Source organism: Vicugna pacos, chromosome 21 (genome assembly GCF_048564905.1).
Source record: "Vicugna pacos chromosome 21, VicPac4, whole genome shotgun sequence".
Lineage (NCBI taxonomy): Eukaryota > Metazoa > Chordata > Mammalia > Artiodactyla > Camelidae > Vicugna > Vicugna pacos.
The window spans coordinates 7,548,804-7,567,055 of NC_133007.1; the positions used below are offsets into that span (position 1 = coordinate 7,548,804).

Genomic DNA, 18,252 nt, shown 5'->3' on the forward strand with positions numbered 1-18,252 from the left:
TTTTCTTCTATGATATTTTTCCCTCTTACTTTTCTGTTTTCTATATTAATCTCTTACCTGACTTCCTGTCCTTCCCTCCTCACCTTTAATTTCCCTATTTTATGTCTACCATTCATATTTATACATGTTTATAATCAACTTTTCTAACTAAAAAAGGTATTCTCTATGAATAAACCTGCAACATAATAAAATTTCTCTCAAAACTCAAAGACCTTTACCACACAGAGATATGCAATATAATCATATAGATGCACACACACATATATATACCTATATAAGAATATGCATTTATTGAAACATAGTATGATAATATGCTTGATTTTTTTTAAAATGCGGGCAAGTGGCGTGAACTGGTATGAAGGATAATGTACAAAATACTAATCTTAAGATGCCAGTATAACCATATGATCCAACAATCCCACTCCTGGGCAAATATACAGAGGGAACCTTAATTCAAAAAGACACATGCACCTCGATGTTCATAGCAGCATTATTTACAATAGCCAAGACATGGAAACAACCTAAATGTCCACTGCCAGATGACTGGATAAAGAAGTTGTGGTATATTTATATAATGGAATACTACTCAGCCATAAAAAACAATAAAATAATGCCATTTGCAGCAACATGGATGGCCCTTGAGAATGTCATTCTAAATGAAGTAAGCAAGAAGGAGAAAGAAAAATGCCACATGATATCATTCATACATGGAATTTAAAAAGAAAAAAAGACAAATGAACTTATATATAAAACAGAAACAGATGCACAGACCCAGAAAACAAACTTATGGTTACCAGGGGGAAGGGGGTGGGAAGGGATAAACTGGGAGTTTGAGATTTGCAGATACTGATTGGTATATATAAAATAGATAAAACAAGTTTATACTGTATAGCATGAGGAACTATATTCAATATCTTGTAGTACCTTATGGCAAAAAAGAATATGAAAATGAATATATGTATATTCATGTATGACTGAAGCAATGTGCTGTACACCAGAAATTGACACATTGTAAACTAACTACATTTCAATAAAAAAAAAAAGATGCCAGTGTAACAGTAAAAACGCACCTTTAGTCATAAAGTCATCATATCCGCTGTTTAATCCATGGCAAATAGGGACACAAAGAAAGCATCCTTTGTATTTAAATTTCTTTTAAATGTAATACTTTAAAATCATTATTCCCCTACTCAACCTCTGCAGCTAGGTTTTAAGCCTAAAGATAACCTCTCCCAAATAACCCACACCTACATTCCTAAACATTCCCACTATTTCAGAGCAGCCACACAATACCTTCTTCCAGGAACTGCAGAGCTCTTATTTCCTAAGCTTGCTTTCTCAAGCAGCTCTAGGAGAATCGTATGGATAACATGTTAAAAACAGAGATGTCAAGGCTCTACCCCCAAGAGATTCTGAATCAGTGGGTCTGAGAAAACACCGAAAACCTGTATTTTTAATGGTCTACAGGGATCCCAATACCCAGTGAGCTTTGAGAACTGTAGCTCTAGAGGTCATCTTCAATTTTGACTCTTTGAAGCCTGAAGCCTCCAAAAACACTGTTGATTCCATAAAGATAAGCTTCCACTAGGGAAAACGATTCCCCAACCACCTGAGAACGTCTCTCTTCTGAAGCTCCAGAACCCTTGATAGCAACAATCTTTTCAAACCAGAAGCCAAAATTAAAGACCTCTAACACTATAGGGAATGACCATGAGAGCAGTTAATAGACAATAATCATAGCTAGTATTTTCTGGGTTCTTCTATATGGGTCAAGGACTATATTGTTTTCTATACATTATTTCCAATCTCATGAGGCAACTATCCATATATCCATTGTACCCATGAAAAAAACAGTATCAGACAGACTATGGAACTTGTCCAAATTCATTCAGCTATTAAGAGACAGAACTGGAACTTAAATCTAGATCTCTCTCTCTCAAACCTCTGAAAGCCTCTAATAGTCATTCACATAATGGCAGTCATTGGCATATATGATTGGCAAGCCTTGGGCATGGGTGAGGACACCGAGAGAGAGAGTATAGTGTTAAAAAAGAAAAGAGCTCTAGGTCAAACCCTCTTGAATCGAAAGATTTAAGAGACAAGGGCTAGCTCGCAAAGGAGACTGAGAAAGAGAACTAGAGAAGAGGTGGAAAATTGGAGTGTACTATATGGAAGCCAAAGGATAATAGTGTTTCAAGAGAATGGTCAAATGTGATGACCAAAAGACCAAGCAGGTTGAGGACTTGTTATTTTAAAATGCCCATTAGATTTAGAGACAAAGAGGACTTTGGTGATTTTAGGGAGAGCTAAATGTGGAGAAATGGGGGTGGAAATTACACTGGAATTACTTGAAGAGTGAATGAAAAGTATCTCTAAATGGAAAGCGTATTCAATCAACTTTTTTGTGAAGTTTGTGAAGGAAAAAGATCAGTAGTAATGGAAGGTGCTGGGTTGAGGGACTTTTGTGTTTAAGTAAGAAGACTTTATTAAGTACACACGCTGATAGAATCTCAGAGAGGGGAGGAAGCCAGAGACACATACGAGAGAAAATAATTCATGGTTGAAGTTTCTTGAGTGAACATGGAAATGGGGAAATCTTGAAACAGGTGAAGTATTCTTATGGCTCCTTTCCTCTGAAAGTTACTTCTTCTGTTCTTTTCCCATTCTCCCTATTTATGAACTTTTATTCTGCATGATAAAAGGAAAATCTTTAAATGGTGAATATCATTCTTTTAAATTTCTCAGCTACTGTTTGTTTTCTCTGAGCCTTTGTACTTTTCTTATGAGGTGGATATTTTGATGACTCTTGAATTGTGGACACCTTGTTGGCTTTAGATTATGTTTGCTATTAAGTAAATAGTCTTCTGAAGTTGCATCCTTATTTTTAGGTGCTTCTGCTTTTTACTGACATGACTTTTTTAAAAATGATTTTTCTAGTGTCACTGGAAGACTTTCATTTATTTTAGTTTTTCAAAATTCTTTTCTCTAGTTTTTTTTTGGGGGGGGGACATAATTTGTTGTTGTTGTTGTTGTTTTAATATTTTTAATTTTAGAAGAGGTACTGGTGATTGAACCCAGGACCTTGTACATGCTAAGCATGTGCTCTACCACTTGAGCTATATCCTCCCCCTTATATCACTTTTATTGGATTCTTCTTATACATTTATTAAAGCTTTAGTGAAACTGTTACCATTTTCTATGGACGTTAGAGCCGTACTTAGCTAACCTTTGGAAGTTAGCTATCTGTCCCTTCACCCCACTGCTCCCCACTGCTTTTGCACCCCTCTCCTTCCCGTAGACACACAAACCATTCTTATTTGAGGGGACAATGTCTGAAGCTTTCATTTCTATTTTACATGATGCAAATAGAACCCTATCAAATATAGTTTCTTTTCTAGTCCTCGTGATACTTGATTTTAGTCTGAACAAAGCAGTATATTGTTCATTTATGCTTGAATTTAATGTGAAATAACTTGTTTCTCTACAAGATGTCAGTTAAACTCACAATAAAATGGACACTAAAATAAAACTCTTGAGTCACTTAAGTGAATAATAAAAGTATTCTTAAGTTTTCTGAAAAGTTTATAGTCTAGTAAGGAGAAAAAGTGCAACACAGTGATACAGATTCTATGTTATTGGTTTCTGAAACTAAAGTCAGTCTTATCTCTGATGTCCTAACCCACATATCAAACTGCTTATTCAGAAATCTCAAAGGCACATCAAACTCATCTCCAAAAGCCAACACATGATTATTCCCCAAAAACAAACTTGAAGTATTCCCTATCTCACTCCAATTGCACAAGCAAGAAATATCCACAAGAGGTGATTATACTATATGACCTCAAAGGTCCTTTCCTACTGTGAATTTATAATATATACCACCAGTTCCCAGAGTGTAATCCAGGCATCTCTGAAGGTCTATGAGACCCTTTTGGGGTGTTTTTAAAGACAAAACTATTTCCATAATAATATTAAGACCATTATTTGTCTTTTTCATTCTCATTCTCTTAGGGGTGCATTTAGTAGAGTTCCCCAAAGGCTACATGACATATGATAACACAACAGATTGAATTCAGAAGCAGATACAAAAATCCAGATGTCTTCTATTAAGCTAGGCATTAAAAAGATTTGAAAAATGTCAAACAGTGGCACTCTTCTCACTAAATTTTTTTGGTTTTTGGAAAATGTATTTTATTTAAAAATATGTGTTAACATCATTTAAAATTTCTAATACAGTAAATATCAATAGATATAGCCCACATAAACAAAAACTCTTGAGTTTTCAATAACTCGAGAATGAAGTGTCTTCTTGACACCAAAAGGCTTGAGAAACTCTGATCTATACCTATCGTTATGTATACACAAATAAGATAAAAGATAACATTCTGAAATAGCCAATTCTCAAGTTATCTTATAGCAGCAAATTTTCCTTTCACATTTATTAATACTGCTCTCATTTGGTCACATAGACTCATTCAGCTCAAATATTTATTGGGCTTGTACTATGTGCCAGGTACAAGGGATAAAAGATTTTTTAAAAAAAAGACTTCATTCCGGCTTCTGTGGAGAGTATTTTCCAAACCTGTGCTACATTTCAGTTCTCTCATCTCTTTCAGACCCTATGCAACAACCATGTTTGTCGGAAAGGTTGAGAAAAAAAAACTCTGCAATAGTATACTATCAGCCTCAATATAAAATGGACAAATTTAGTAGGGACTGAGCTAGGAAAAGTGGAAAACATTCCAGCTCTAAAAATCAGAACTACTACACTGTTCTATGTAAATTCTCAGAATAACCAACACTCCTATAATATAGAATATACAGAAACAAATTACCTGAGAATTTAGCCTCACCTCTTTTTATATATAAAATACAACCTCTACAATTACTTTTATAAATACAAGGCTGATCTATTATAATCCAGAAAACCCATAAATAAACTGTAACATTTGGTACCAACTTGGCCCCTGGAGGATAGGAGGCAGAGTAAGGATCACAAAGAACCCAACGTCCCCCACTGATACGAAACAAAGAGCTAAACTAGAGCCCGACTAAAGGTGCCCCTATGCTTTTACTTAAAAAACCCTAAAAATAGGAACCTGTATTTTCTTTAGCCACTATCTAGTTTCTCAATACTTACTCTTCTAAATTAGTTTCAAGGAAATCCTCATAAAAGTGTCTTGTAGTTTGCAAGTCAGGATTATTTTTTGCCCTAAAGTATGAAATTTTCACTACAGAAGCTTTGCTAATACACAAGAAACCATTAACACTGGTTAACTCTGAGGAAAGGGAGTGAGGAGCCAGCAAAGGAAGATTTTTCAGTGGCTATGTTTTCAAGTTTTTCAAAAGCAGATACATTTATCACGTTTTGAGGGGAAAAAAAACAAGGAAAAATCATTCTGAAAAGTTTCATTTCACAGTCAATAACCTAGCTAATTTAGAGACTATTAAGGAAACAAATACAACTACCTTTTCTTTCACTGGAAGTCTTTGACTCCTTGACACAGTGGAGTTGCTCCCACTTTGTAGATCCACAGCACTTTATCTTCCCTCTTACCTCCCCGCTCCTATACTATTAGTTACACATCTGTCTCTAACATGGGACTGTGGGGATGTTTTATTCCTCCTTATACCCCTAGTCCATGCACAGCGCATAGAGCACACATTAGGTGCTCCAGACCTGTTTGCTGAATGATGGTCCCATTGGCAGGTGTTAGAATCCAATTCTTCAATGCAAACGGGCCATCATAATAATCATCATCATCACAGGTATTTCATATAATATGAAGAGGTTAAGTATTGGTAAGCAGAAAATTTATCTCATGGTAACATGTAAAAAATAATGAAATAATAGTTGTATGTGTATGTGTGCGTTTTATATTTTAAAACAAGCCCAAAACTAAAAAGAAATTATTTAATAAAACATTCTTGTAGATTTAGACATGAAAATCATGAATGAAATGAAGCCTTAAATTAACTTGTAGCCAGTGCTATTACTCATGAGTGGTTTTTAAATCTAGTTTTAAAAAGGGAAAGATGCCACAATTCCAAAGTGGCTTTTACAAGTCTACTTACAACAACAAAAACTTTTATGTGGTTAACTTTTTAAAAAAAGCACCAAACCCCAAACTTATCAGAAATAAATCAGTCTTCTGGTTGCAAAAATATTCATTGTGTAAAAAGATCTCCTTTACATCATTATTTCCCTACAGAATATATAACAATTTATCATACAAAAAAAGTAGCATCTACAGAGATTTTCAGAGATGCATCTATTATATAAGTGTAGTCCAACTTCATTTATAACTAATCAGAGAACAAAGCATATTAAAGCTGGAAGTTAGAGGTCATCTAGCCTCATGGTTTTCAAATATGTAGTAACAGTATAATGTAGTAGATCAAAATGGTAGGCTGGTACTAGCAATTTTTAATAAAACCAAATAGAATTGAGTTGAAAATATCAGGGTGTATTAAAAGTACTAAGGTTTTTTTTTAATTGAAACTTTCATTTTATATAGAAATGTATACATAGCTCTGTGCATTATGTCTCCATGAAAAATATATTTTTTACTGTTACTAGTCAAAGAGGATTCAAGAGGTTCCCAAGCTTTCTCAGTTCACATAACCCTCAGTGTCTCAGTAATTTTCTCATGGTACTCGAAGCCAAAAAAAGACCTAACAGTTCCACTTATTAGACAGTTACGTCCCTACAACCTAAAAAGTATTTATGTCCTCTACAACTTAGTAGCAGTCTGAAAAATACATAAAAATTAAAAGATATATTTTGATTACTAAATAACCATAATTACTTAATAAAAGGATGTATGCACCTAATAGACATTACATAACTTCTCAAACCTTGAAATCACTTCAAACACTGCCACTTTCTCTTACTGTCTCACAGTTTTACTGATTTTTGCACAATACTTGCTTTTCATCACAGTAACCCCCAAAATCTAGCTCTTTGAAGACATACTGACATCAAAAGGAATGTAACACAATTTCGTGAGCACTACCTCAAACTAACAGTTTGAACAGTGTCCCACAGCTGTCAAATAATACTGTTTCCCTTTAAAATTTAAAAATATTCCACAGTGCTCATGTGAGTTTACTATCTCATGGCAGAGTTCGGGAATCCTGGGTTTAAGAAACACTAATCTAGTCTATGTGTTTACTTTGTAAATTAAGAAATGAGACATAAGGTCATAAAGACAGTAAAAAAAAAAAAGTACATTTATTAGGAATTTCCATACACTAATTTTAACCTTTTATCAACAAGTTTTGAAATACAATCTAATCATGTGATAGTCTGTGGATGCAATCTGTAGCTCTCTAAAAATCTATATTCAAAAATACATGTATATGACTGTATAATAAATGAAAAACTCTGCTTCAATGTTTTTTCAGAAAAAAGTTTCAAAAATTATAAAAGTGGGGCTTACAATAAACAACACAAGTGTCTCAATTAAAAAAAAGGAAAGCATCCACTCTCCCACGGATAACACAGCTAACAGTTTAATGTCTATCCTTACAGACCCTTTCCTATGCACATACAAAATCAAAACAAAATCAAACTACATATCTTTGACTACATGTTTGTTTTTACAAAATTGAATCATATTCCACAGTGTAGTGTAACTTCTTTTTTTTCACTCAATATTGTATCATGAGCATCCTTCCACGTCAGTATATAATGGTAATTGCAAATACTTATGTGGTGCTTATTATGATTACTTAGGGCTTAAACATTAACTCACTTAATTCTTACAACAGCCCTGTCAGGTGAGAACTGTAATTATATCCACTTTACAGATGAGTTTAAGTAACCTGCTAATGGTCATAGCTAATAAATAGATGTGAACCCAGAAAGTTGGCCGCATTGTTCCTGTGCTCAATAATACACTCAGCTACTTCTTATGAAGTAAATATAGATATCACTCAATCTGTTAACAAGCGCATTGTACTTCACAGCATAAATATACCATAATTTTAACTATTCCCTTACCAATGGACATTTAGGACCTTTTTTTGTTAATTTATAAATGTTATTAATATTTATTTGTAATAATGATAAAATAAACATCCTTATAAATTTGCTCTTGTGCTCGTGTGTTAAAATTTCTGTAAGATAAACTCCTAAAAATGAAATGACTCTATCAAAGAGTATGTGTACTTTTAATTTTGATAGGTAATGCCAAATTTCCTTCCTGAATCAACTGTACCAATTTCTAACCCCAATGACAGGGGAGAGGGCTGAGATTCATCTTCAAATTAAAAAAATATTTTTGCTTCATAAAAAGAGAGGCCTGTTTTGAGTTTTTAATTAACACTGATTTAGAATAAACTGCCAGACTGTTCATAATTATTTTCTGATTTGGTATTATCTGACACGTTAAACAAATGCAGACTTAACAGCCGTATAGTGGAGTCTTCATCCAGTTATGAAACCAACTATGGGCAAGAGATTTCCTCTATATGAGCCTCTATTTACTTATGTATAAAACATGAGAATTGGACTAGTTGGCCTTTAAGATTTAAAACTCCCAATGCTGTAACTAAGAAATGACTTAAAGTTATTACAAGCCTATAATTACAGTACTAGTATAACAGGTCAGGGTCTTAAAGCTTCCATTTTCTTTAAATTACAATAACTATTGCCAGAGCACCTAGGCAAATCATTAAAATAGTCAATAAAGTTTTCAGGATCCACCTGTGGCTTATTCTCAGCAGCTTTTAAATCCCAGGCTCTCATTCCCCTGCTACCTAACAAACTTGAACTCACCTCTGGAGTATACTCCTAAGAAGACCTGATGTGTGCCTAGGAACCATCAACTAGTATTTTGTTTTGTTTTTAAATATTATGCCACGACCATTTTCTTGTCAATTTATTCAGCCAATATTGATTGACTATTGTAACTATGTGATAGGCACTGAGTGCAAAACAGTTAATGGACAATCTCTGCCATCATGGAACTTACAGACTAGATAAGAAAGGCAAACAATAACCCAAAAGAACCACTGGCAAATGTGAAGTTATACTTGTGATAACAACAAAAATATTAGCGCAAAAAGACTATGCAATCTTTTGATCATTCAGGTTTCGGTGACTATTTGTAACACCAGAAATTGACACGGGAAAAGTCAACAGAGAAAATTACTTCACAACTTGCCCTACAGTACAAGAACAGCAATCACAAGTGTAGATGGCAAATTAACTTTTCAAATCATCAATTCTACAATAAAATTACCAAGATGTTATTACTTTTCAGTTATGCTCCTGACCATGTAGCTTGAATATTTTACTTAACCAAGAATATAAATGATTTGAAGTACCAAAGATGACAGAACTATGAATATCAAAGTGAGACAAGAAACGAACTACAATTTCTTAAGAACATTGTTCAAGCAGAGTATATACAAAAGTAAAGCAATTCATTACAACAACTCATGACTTGTGAATAATGAACATAATACTAGGAAAATACTAATGTTTTTAAAGAACCAATAATTACCAGCCTAAAGAGCTAGTGGCATGTCAAAAGAACATAAAGATAACTTTTTTTAGATTAAAAAAAAAACAAATGCCAGAAGTATCTATATTAATACTCAATTTTAAATAAAATTAATTCTACGATATTAACTAGATTTATTATGATCATTCCATAATTTATACAAATATCAAACCATTATGTTGTGCACCTGAAACCAATATAATGCTATATGTCAATTATACCTCAATAAAAATAAACAAATAAAAATTTATAAATTCTACATCATCTGCAAAAATAACAGCATCATTCAGATAAATAAATGAATTTCCTTGTGTGTCAATTTCCACAACTGCAAAATAAGGACACTTGTCAAGTCTACCTCACAAAATTGCTGAGGACTAAACAAAATACTTTATGTGGAAGCACACCAAAAATGATGTAAGTTACTTTAGACAGCAGCTTCTTTTTGCTCACTGTAACGTACAGCAATTTAACAAATAACAAAATTCGCCAGATAGGGACTTCATCTTCTTCCTTCTATCCATGATATGGTATTAGTGTTATAACATTATAACATGGGCAAAAGACTAGCAATCAGAAGCATTAGAAAAAAATTCAAAACTTTGTAACTCATAAACTGATTACCCTACAGGAGGTTGGCTGTTCAAGTATTAATGTTCTTACGTAACACTACACACCAGTATATCTCAGAATCAGAGAAATTCTTCCACATATATATGAAATTGTTTACATTTTATAACTTATCATCACTACAAACAAAAGCCCTGTTACGCACTATGAAAAGATGAGATACACATGTATTTATCCACACATACAATGTATTCTAGCTTGATGTTTATTTTTCTGATTCAAGTATCTTAAATCCAATGCAATGACGGTTCAGTGGTTCAGATTTATTTTATTACACTGAACGGAGTTTGTCAATTTAGCACACCAAAACTAATTATTACACTCCCAAGGGCTTAAAGTAACTTCTACCATAGGTCTAATAACAAATCTCCCAAAGTCACAAGCTCATGTTATCACCAGCACATTGCCTTGCTTAAAAACAGTATTTTAAACTAAGAAAATTTTGTTAAATGGAGAGCAGCTTTCAATATTTTATCACTATTTCTGCAAAGCTTTTCAAGTTGTTACCAGATCTGCCTAAGACAGCCATTCCTTTAAACCCCTTAAAATACAGGGCTGGAGGAGGTATCGTTAACATGGCAACCTAACCATTAACGACTTTTCCAAATTCAAAACAAGGATCACCATCAAAACAAATCAGGTGGAGTACATACATGGATACCGATTACTATTTCTGACAACGTGTTTTTTTCCTATATGAAGGATTTGTTACTACGCTAAGAGAATATGAAAATCTATATACTATGTGCAACACCCTATCCGAAAATCCAGCTAAATTCCAAACCATGTTTGTGACATTAGCTAAATATTACTTAGCATGCTGGGCTACACTTTAAAAAGGGCGGTGGGAAAAACTGACAACTTTCAAAGAGTACATGCTTTTTAAATCTCCCCCTAAATCACCTGTGAATAAATGCTAGACTATACACAGCAACTACTAGACTGGAGCAAAAGATCAAAGTTTTCCCTATACTTGAGACTGTTTATCTCCAACAAAAAGGAACAGAAACTAGTCATCCCTGCCACTGGAACCAGTTCCCCGGAATTTCCCAAAATATGCTTGATCTCAAATGAAGAAGGGACAGTTCTCCGGAGACCAACAGCGAGAGGTATCTCACATCTTCTGCAGACCAGAGGAGGGGCGGGCGAAGGGGGACAGGCAGTGGCAGGTAAGGAAGGAAATCCCGTCTACGGCAGGCACCGGTGGGACCCGAAACCCAGGTCTCAGAACGGCTCTCCCAGCAAAGGCTCAGGACCCAGGGAGGCTCTCCGAGGGGGGACGCCAGGCTGGGCCAGGGTTCCCCGCGCCCCGCCCCGCCTCTTTCGCCGCCGCCAGGGACCCGGGACCGCGGACAGAGACAGCGGAGGCTAAGCGAGTGTCCGCGGTCTCTGCCAGGTCCTCCCGCAGCTCACCTGAGAGTGTCACCTCCGCCCTCGGCTCCCACGGTGCATCCCGCGGGGCCTGGCGGAGGGTGCAGTGACGCCGCCTCGACCGGCCCCAGGGCTGCCCGGCCTGGCCTCCCCGCTCCGGGGACGCACCGGGTGCCCGCCTCGCACCGGCTCCCGGGATCCGCCGGGCTGCAGAGAAAGAAGGAGAGGCAGAAAGGCTGCCTCCCCTCCCCCACAGCAAGCCACCCCCTGAGCTGCGGCTCTCTGCAGTTCCCTCTGGCGCAGGTCTGGCCCGGCTCCCCCACCCGGGAGTCACTTCGGCAGCGGCGGCCCAGTCGCCATTACAGCCCAACAACTGACACGGAGGAGGAGCGGCGCCGGCGGCAGTGGCGGTGGCGGCGGCGCGAGGCAGGGCGGGAGCAGTCGGGGTCCGGGCAAACCTCGCGAGAACTGTCCCGAGACCATTCCACAGGAATGCAACCTTCGGTTGGGGCCATGTTGAGTGTGGCCAAAAGGCGAGTATGAGATAAAACAAGAAGGACTTTGAGGGCGCCATGTTTGGTGTGGCGAAGTTTGAGCCTTGCAGGACTCGGGAGGAGCCAAAGTAGATCCGCAGTGGAGACCTCCCCCCGGCCTTCTTTCATCTGACGCTAATTGGGCCTTCTGGCTGCGCATTTCACCCCTGGCCGGAAAAAAAAAAACCAACAACAAACTGGGGTTGTGACAAGAATGAACTCGAAGTATGAAAAATTGAAGCTTCTCAGAGTTTACGATGTTTCACCAGTTGTCGTTCAAATAAATCTTTACCCCAGTTTCAGAGTAATCGCAGCTCTGCGGCTGCGGCAGTTACCCAGTGCTGTCACTGTGGCCGTTTTATTCGCGAGGGTTACAATTCTGTTCAGCATGCACTCTGCCTAATGGCTTAAGATTCCACAGCAAGTAAAAAGGAGTTTCCTCCTGTTAGGTATTGGCATTGATATAACTGTGCATTAGGAGAGTCTGTGATCACCATCTCTTCCAGTATCTTTATCGTCTTTCCCCAGTCTCTGCGGGGTGAATTCTGTCATCTGTCAAGACTTGGCTTGAATGACATCTCTTCAGCAAATAGTGCTACCTTCCGTTAGGTGCTCACTGCACCAAAGTTCTCCACCCATCACTTTCCTCCACCTTCTGAACTCATGTAGTTCTTTATCCAGAGACTGTTTCTCATCCTCTTTTTTTCTCTCCCTCTGTCTCTCTCTTTATACCCCACCAGGGCCTAGCACAGTAACTGGAACATTGTAGATGCTCAATAAATGCTTGTCGAGTGGATCTTACCAATAAAAGCGGAAGGCCCCCTCTATGTAGGCCCTATAGCTGTGCCTGAATAAGAGGTAAATTGATGTACAAAAATCCTGCACATATGTAAAATGTGTACAGTGTTCCCAGGAAGCAATGCTGGAGAGAAGAACAGGAAATGTGGGTATCCCAGTGATGCAAATGGTAGCAAGAAAAACAACAAAAGGAAAGAATTATTTAGGTTTCCCCCAACTTTTCTATGTAAAACATTGGGTTAGATGATTTTCATATGTTATTTTATTGAATTTATACAACCATCTTATTAAGTATTATACTCACTTTTTTAAAAAGAGTAAATGGGTTCTGAAAAACTTAATTTTCCTTATATTTTCCTTAATTATATATAATTCCTTAATTTTCCTAATATTATACCATCAGTAGAAGGAGGATGTAACGTTTGAGGTCTCCCTTACTCCAAAGGCTATTTATATTTTTTCACCTTCATGCTACCTCCTGAGCAACAAAGAAAACACCAAAGTTTCCTGTCACTATGTGGGGAGCAATGTTACCCTCATATCAGCCTATGCACAATTTCCACCTCTTATATCTTGTGTTGATCTTTGCCCTCTCCTTTGACTGGAAAATACCTCAAACACGTTAAGTTCTATCCCTTTTTTTTTCTTTTCTTTATTTTCTTTTTAATGGAGGTACTAGGGATTGATCCCCAGATCTCGTGCATGCTAAGCATGTGCTCTACCACTGAGCTGTTTCCCTCCCATCTTCTCTCAAAAGCTACCTACTACAGGAAAAATTCCATGACTGTTCATACTTTACAAGTACTCAGTGCACCCCTGAACTCCACAATGCTGTGTGTATCTCCCATCAATAGTTCTGCATTTATCTTACACATCTTTGTCATATTCAACTGTAAAGCCCTAATTGTCTCCTTCATACTGGATTAAGAACATAAACTTTGTAGTCAAGTAGGCCTGGGTCAAATCAAATAACTTTGGTCAAGGTTCTTAACCTCTTTGTGCCTCAGTTTCCACTTCTATATAGTAGAGATTACAACAGTACCTACTCCTCCATTAAGTTTTGTGAGGATTAAAAGAAACAACACATGTAAAGAGCATAGCATGGTACTCGACATGCATAGTACTTGCTCAAAAATATTGGTTATTTTACTATTTTTTATAAGCTGAATACATGCCTTGCATTTACTAGGCACTCAATATTTGTTGAATTAAATTGGATGTTTGTTGGATTTAATTAAACTTGGGGTGAATAGCTACATGCTTTCTCTCCTGAGAATGTGAAACCTGACATTGATCTCTAGACATAACAAATTGAGAAATATAGAGATACAGGTATGGTGGTGTCATTCACGATCTGAGCTTAATTGAATGAAATTATGTGTCAAGATTGGCTGAAGACTTCTCTATTGAAATGTCAAGCCTAGGTGTCAAATCTGATCTGTAATCTTGTCCACCACCTTTTCAATAATAAATTCAACCATTCAGACTGCAATCTCCCTTCAATTCTAACAAACTATGCAGACACCAAATTTAAGGTTGGGTTTGGGGGGTTATTTTCTTTTTCTAGATTCAGTCTTCTGTCTTAGTCTTGAATTTTCTAAGGCACTTGGTGTTGTAAGGTGCAGAATCATGGAAAAACTAAAATTTATAAACAAGAACTTTCTTTGACAAGAAAATAGGAACATAGTCATATATCTTCATATATATAAATATTTGTGTGTGTGTAAGTGTGTGCACATGAGCACACAAGCCAAGGTAATATTGGTCAGAGAAGTGTCTGTGACAGCAAATCTATAGAGCCAAAGAAGAATAGGAATACCTATAAAGGCAGCATTTAACCATATTTGACTGCTATTAGCAGGGATATTAAGTCGCAATTTTTAATATCATCGTTGCTTTTTAAGTTGAGATATAATTGACACACAACATTATATTTGTTTCAGGTGTACAACATAATGACTTGATATGTGTACATATTGCAAAATGATCACCACAATAAATCTAGTTAATGTCCATCACCATACATAGTTATAAAATCTTTTTTCTTGTGATGAGAACTTTTAAGATTTACTCTCTTAGCAACTTTCAAATATGCAATACAGTATTATTAACTGTAGTCACCATGCTGTACAACTCCACGACTTCTTATTTATTTTGTAACTGGACGTATGTACCTTTTGATTCCCTTCACCGTTTCTCCCACTCCCACTTCCCCACCTCTGGCAGATATCAATATGTCCTCTGTATCTATGAGTTTAGTTTTTCTTTTGTTTTTGTTTTTAGATTCTATGTATCAGTGAGATCATACAGTATTTATCTTTCTCAGTCTGACTCATTCATTTATCATAATACCCTCAAGGTCCACCCATATTGTCACAAATGCCAAGATTTCATTCTTTTTATGGCTGAATAATATTCTTGTGTGTGTGTGTGTGTGTGTACCACATTTTTTTAAACCATTCATCTGTTGACATACAATTTGTTTCCACATCTTGGCTATTGTAAATAATGCTGCAGTGAACATGGGGGTGCATATATCTTTTCGAGTTAACTGTTTTCATTTTCCTCAGATAAATACCCAGAAGTGGAATCGCTGGATCATATGGTAGTTCTGTTTTTAATTTTTTGAGGAAACGCCATCCTGTGTTCTGTAGTGGCTGCACTGAATTTACATATTCACAAACAGCATATAGGTGTTCCTTTTCTCCACATCCTCATCAGCACTTGCTATCACTTAGCCATTCTAACATGTGAGGTGATACGTCACTGTGGGGTTTTTTTGGGGGGGCGGATGGTGAGGAGGAGGTAATTAGGTTTGTTTGTTTCTTTGTTTATTTATTTATTTATTAATGGAGGTACTGGGGATTGAACCCAGGACCTCATACATGCTAAGCATGCGCTCTACCACTTGAGCTCCCCCCAAACTGTTGTACTCTGTTATACTTTTAAAATTTTGAACTTTTTTTTTAAAGAAAATGTTCATGGCTTTATTGTATCTTGAGGCACTGAAACATCTGAACAAATCAATATCTGGGCGGTGAGGCAGCCACTTACTCCTTCACTTATTTGGGTTACTAGAGCAACTTGTCACTAAAAAATGTGAATATACTAACCATTCAAAAAATAAATATTTTAAAATAAAGAATAGGATTTTCCTCTAAGGAAAAAATTGAAGTGGAAGGAATCCTCCCAAGAGGGCGGCTTGAGTGAGTGGAACCCAGAGGAAAAAGAGTATTTGTCTGAGAACCCAAAATGTGGGGACGTTGGGAGTGGCCAGCTGAAGGGGAGGCAATGCACACACCCAGGGAGTTGCAGCTGCAGCAGCCAGGCAGGAGGACCTTTAAAGAACCCAAGGATATACTCCAAGAGAAAGAATTGGCTTTAAACATCCTTCTTCCAACAGTACCAGTCAGGTGAGAATGTTCTTGTAAGACTTACAGCTCTTCCCAGCCTCCTCAACTTCCTGCCCTCCACCCTGGGTAGGGCAGCAGTTGTAATTAGCAAACCTGAGGAAAAGCAGATAGTCCAGACAGAAAAGGAAAAGAAGGACCTTGCTCCCTCCCTGGAAGGAGCCAGCGCAAATGCAGGAAGCCCTCCATAGGAGAGGGTAGAATTCACACCTCTGGGTAAAGACAGAAATGTTGATTCATATCTTGGGCTGGACATTTTATTACTGAATTAGCACTGTGTTTGTTAGTTAATGTGCGTTAAGACTTTCTGCTAGCTAATCAGAAAAATCATGGGAACTTCCTGAGTTTTATCTGGGAGTAAAAGAAGGATCTCCCTCACAGAACAGATAAATGAGAGCAGTAGAAAAAAATAAAGTGGCTTTTATTATCACAACCCTGAGTCTTGCTTATTCAGCATGCAGTTACATGACCTTTACCAAAAGTAGAGCTCCTGAGAGAACTTGAGCCGGCAGAGAGTGACAGTGGAGTTAGAAAAGCAGAAAGTCAGTCATAGGTGCATCAATAACATTCCACAGGCAAGAATGGAATGATTGACAGTGGCGAAAGCAAGAGAAGAAGGAGAGTAAAAAAGCAGTAAGCGGACGTGGTCTGCCTTTGGAAAAAGGAATTAAAGAATAAAGAAAAAATTAAAGATTAGTAGTAATAGTCCAGAAAAGTTCAGTGATTAATAAAAACCAATTTTTTTAAAATTTTAATTGAAGTATAATCAGTTACAATGTGTCAATTTCTGGTGTAAAAACCAATTTCTGAAAGTGGCAACCATTTGCAACAATATGGATGGAACTTGAGTGCATTATGCTAAGTGAAATCAGTCAGAGATACACAAATACTGTATGTTCACAATAGATACAAATACCAAATAACTATATGGTGCGCCTAAAATTAATACAGTGTTATATGCCAATTACATCTCAATACAAAATAATTAAAATTTTTTTCTAAATGGCAAGATGCTCTATATCAGTAGCAATCAGGAAAAGACAAAATATAACCATAATACGAAAACATTTCACACCCACCATACTGGCAAAAATTTAAAAGTCTAATAATACCACATATTGGCAGAGATGTGAAGCAATGGGAATTTTTATTCACTTCTGATAACTGTGTAAAGTGGTACAACAATTTGGGAGAACGGTTTGCAGATATGCAGTCAAGCTGAAGATGTGCCAATGACCCAACAATTTCACTGAAAATGGTCCATATTCTCAAACTCGTTGTTACTGGACCGCAATAAGATAAAGAGCTTGTGCAAGGATGTAAATCAACTACATCACTAAGCACACTGCTTAGGGGAGCTGACTTGTTTTTTTGAGATAAGAATTTCCTTTTTTTTTTTTTTTACATTTTAAACATTTTTTTTATTGAGTAATAGTCATTTTACAATGCTGTGAGATAAGACTTTCTTGATGAAAGAAGAGGTATGTTGATTTATATTCTGATACAAGATCCTTATCTCATCCCGATCTTGTATTAAATAGTTAACTTCTGGAAGAAACCCAAGTGCACAAAGAGACAAATAGAAGAGATTTTATGAAAGTGTGGCTTATAACCTCAAAAACAGGAAATACTAGTCTATCAGTAGGAGAATGGGTAAGTAAGCTGGGGAATATTCACACAATGAAATAATAAGCAGCAATTAAAGTAAGTTAAGGGATAAATCTCACAAATATAGTTTAGCAAAAGCAAATACAAAGGATATATATGTGATATTGCTTCCATAAAGCTTAAAAATGTGTAATATTGGTATAGCTTATTTAAAAATACATACAAAAGTGAACAAAAGTGAAATACTTATACACAGAGAACTATAAAACATTGATGAAGGAAATTAAAGAAGACTTTAAAAAATGGAAAGATATCCCATGCTCCTGGATTGGAAGAATCAATATTGTTAAAATGGTCACACTGCCCAAGGCAATCTACAGATTTAATGCA

The 18,252-nt window shown here is 36.6% G+C and overlaps 1 protein-coding gene across 2 annotated transcripts in view; it reads right to left on the minus strand.

Moving 5' to 3' along the window:
* CEP350 (centrosomal protein 350) overlaps window positions 1-11,693 on the minus strand; it is a 118,355-nt gene extending 106,662 nt beyond the window's left edge. For both annotated transcript variants that reach the window (XM_072946011.1, XM_015245676.3), the window contains exon 1: window positions 11,556-11,693. The gene's annotated coding sequence lies outside the window, so the exon portion shown is untranslated. The remainder of the gene's footprint in view (window positions 1-11,555) is intronic.
* Window positions 11,694-18,252: the final 6,559 nt, after the last annotated feature.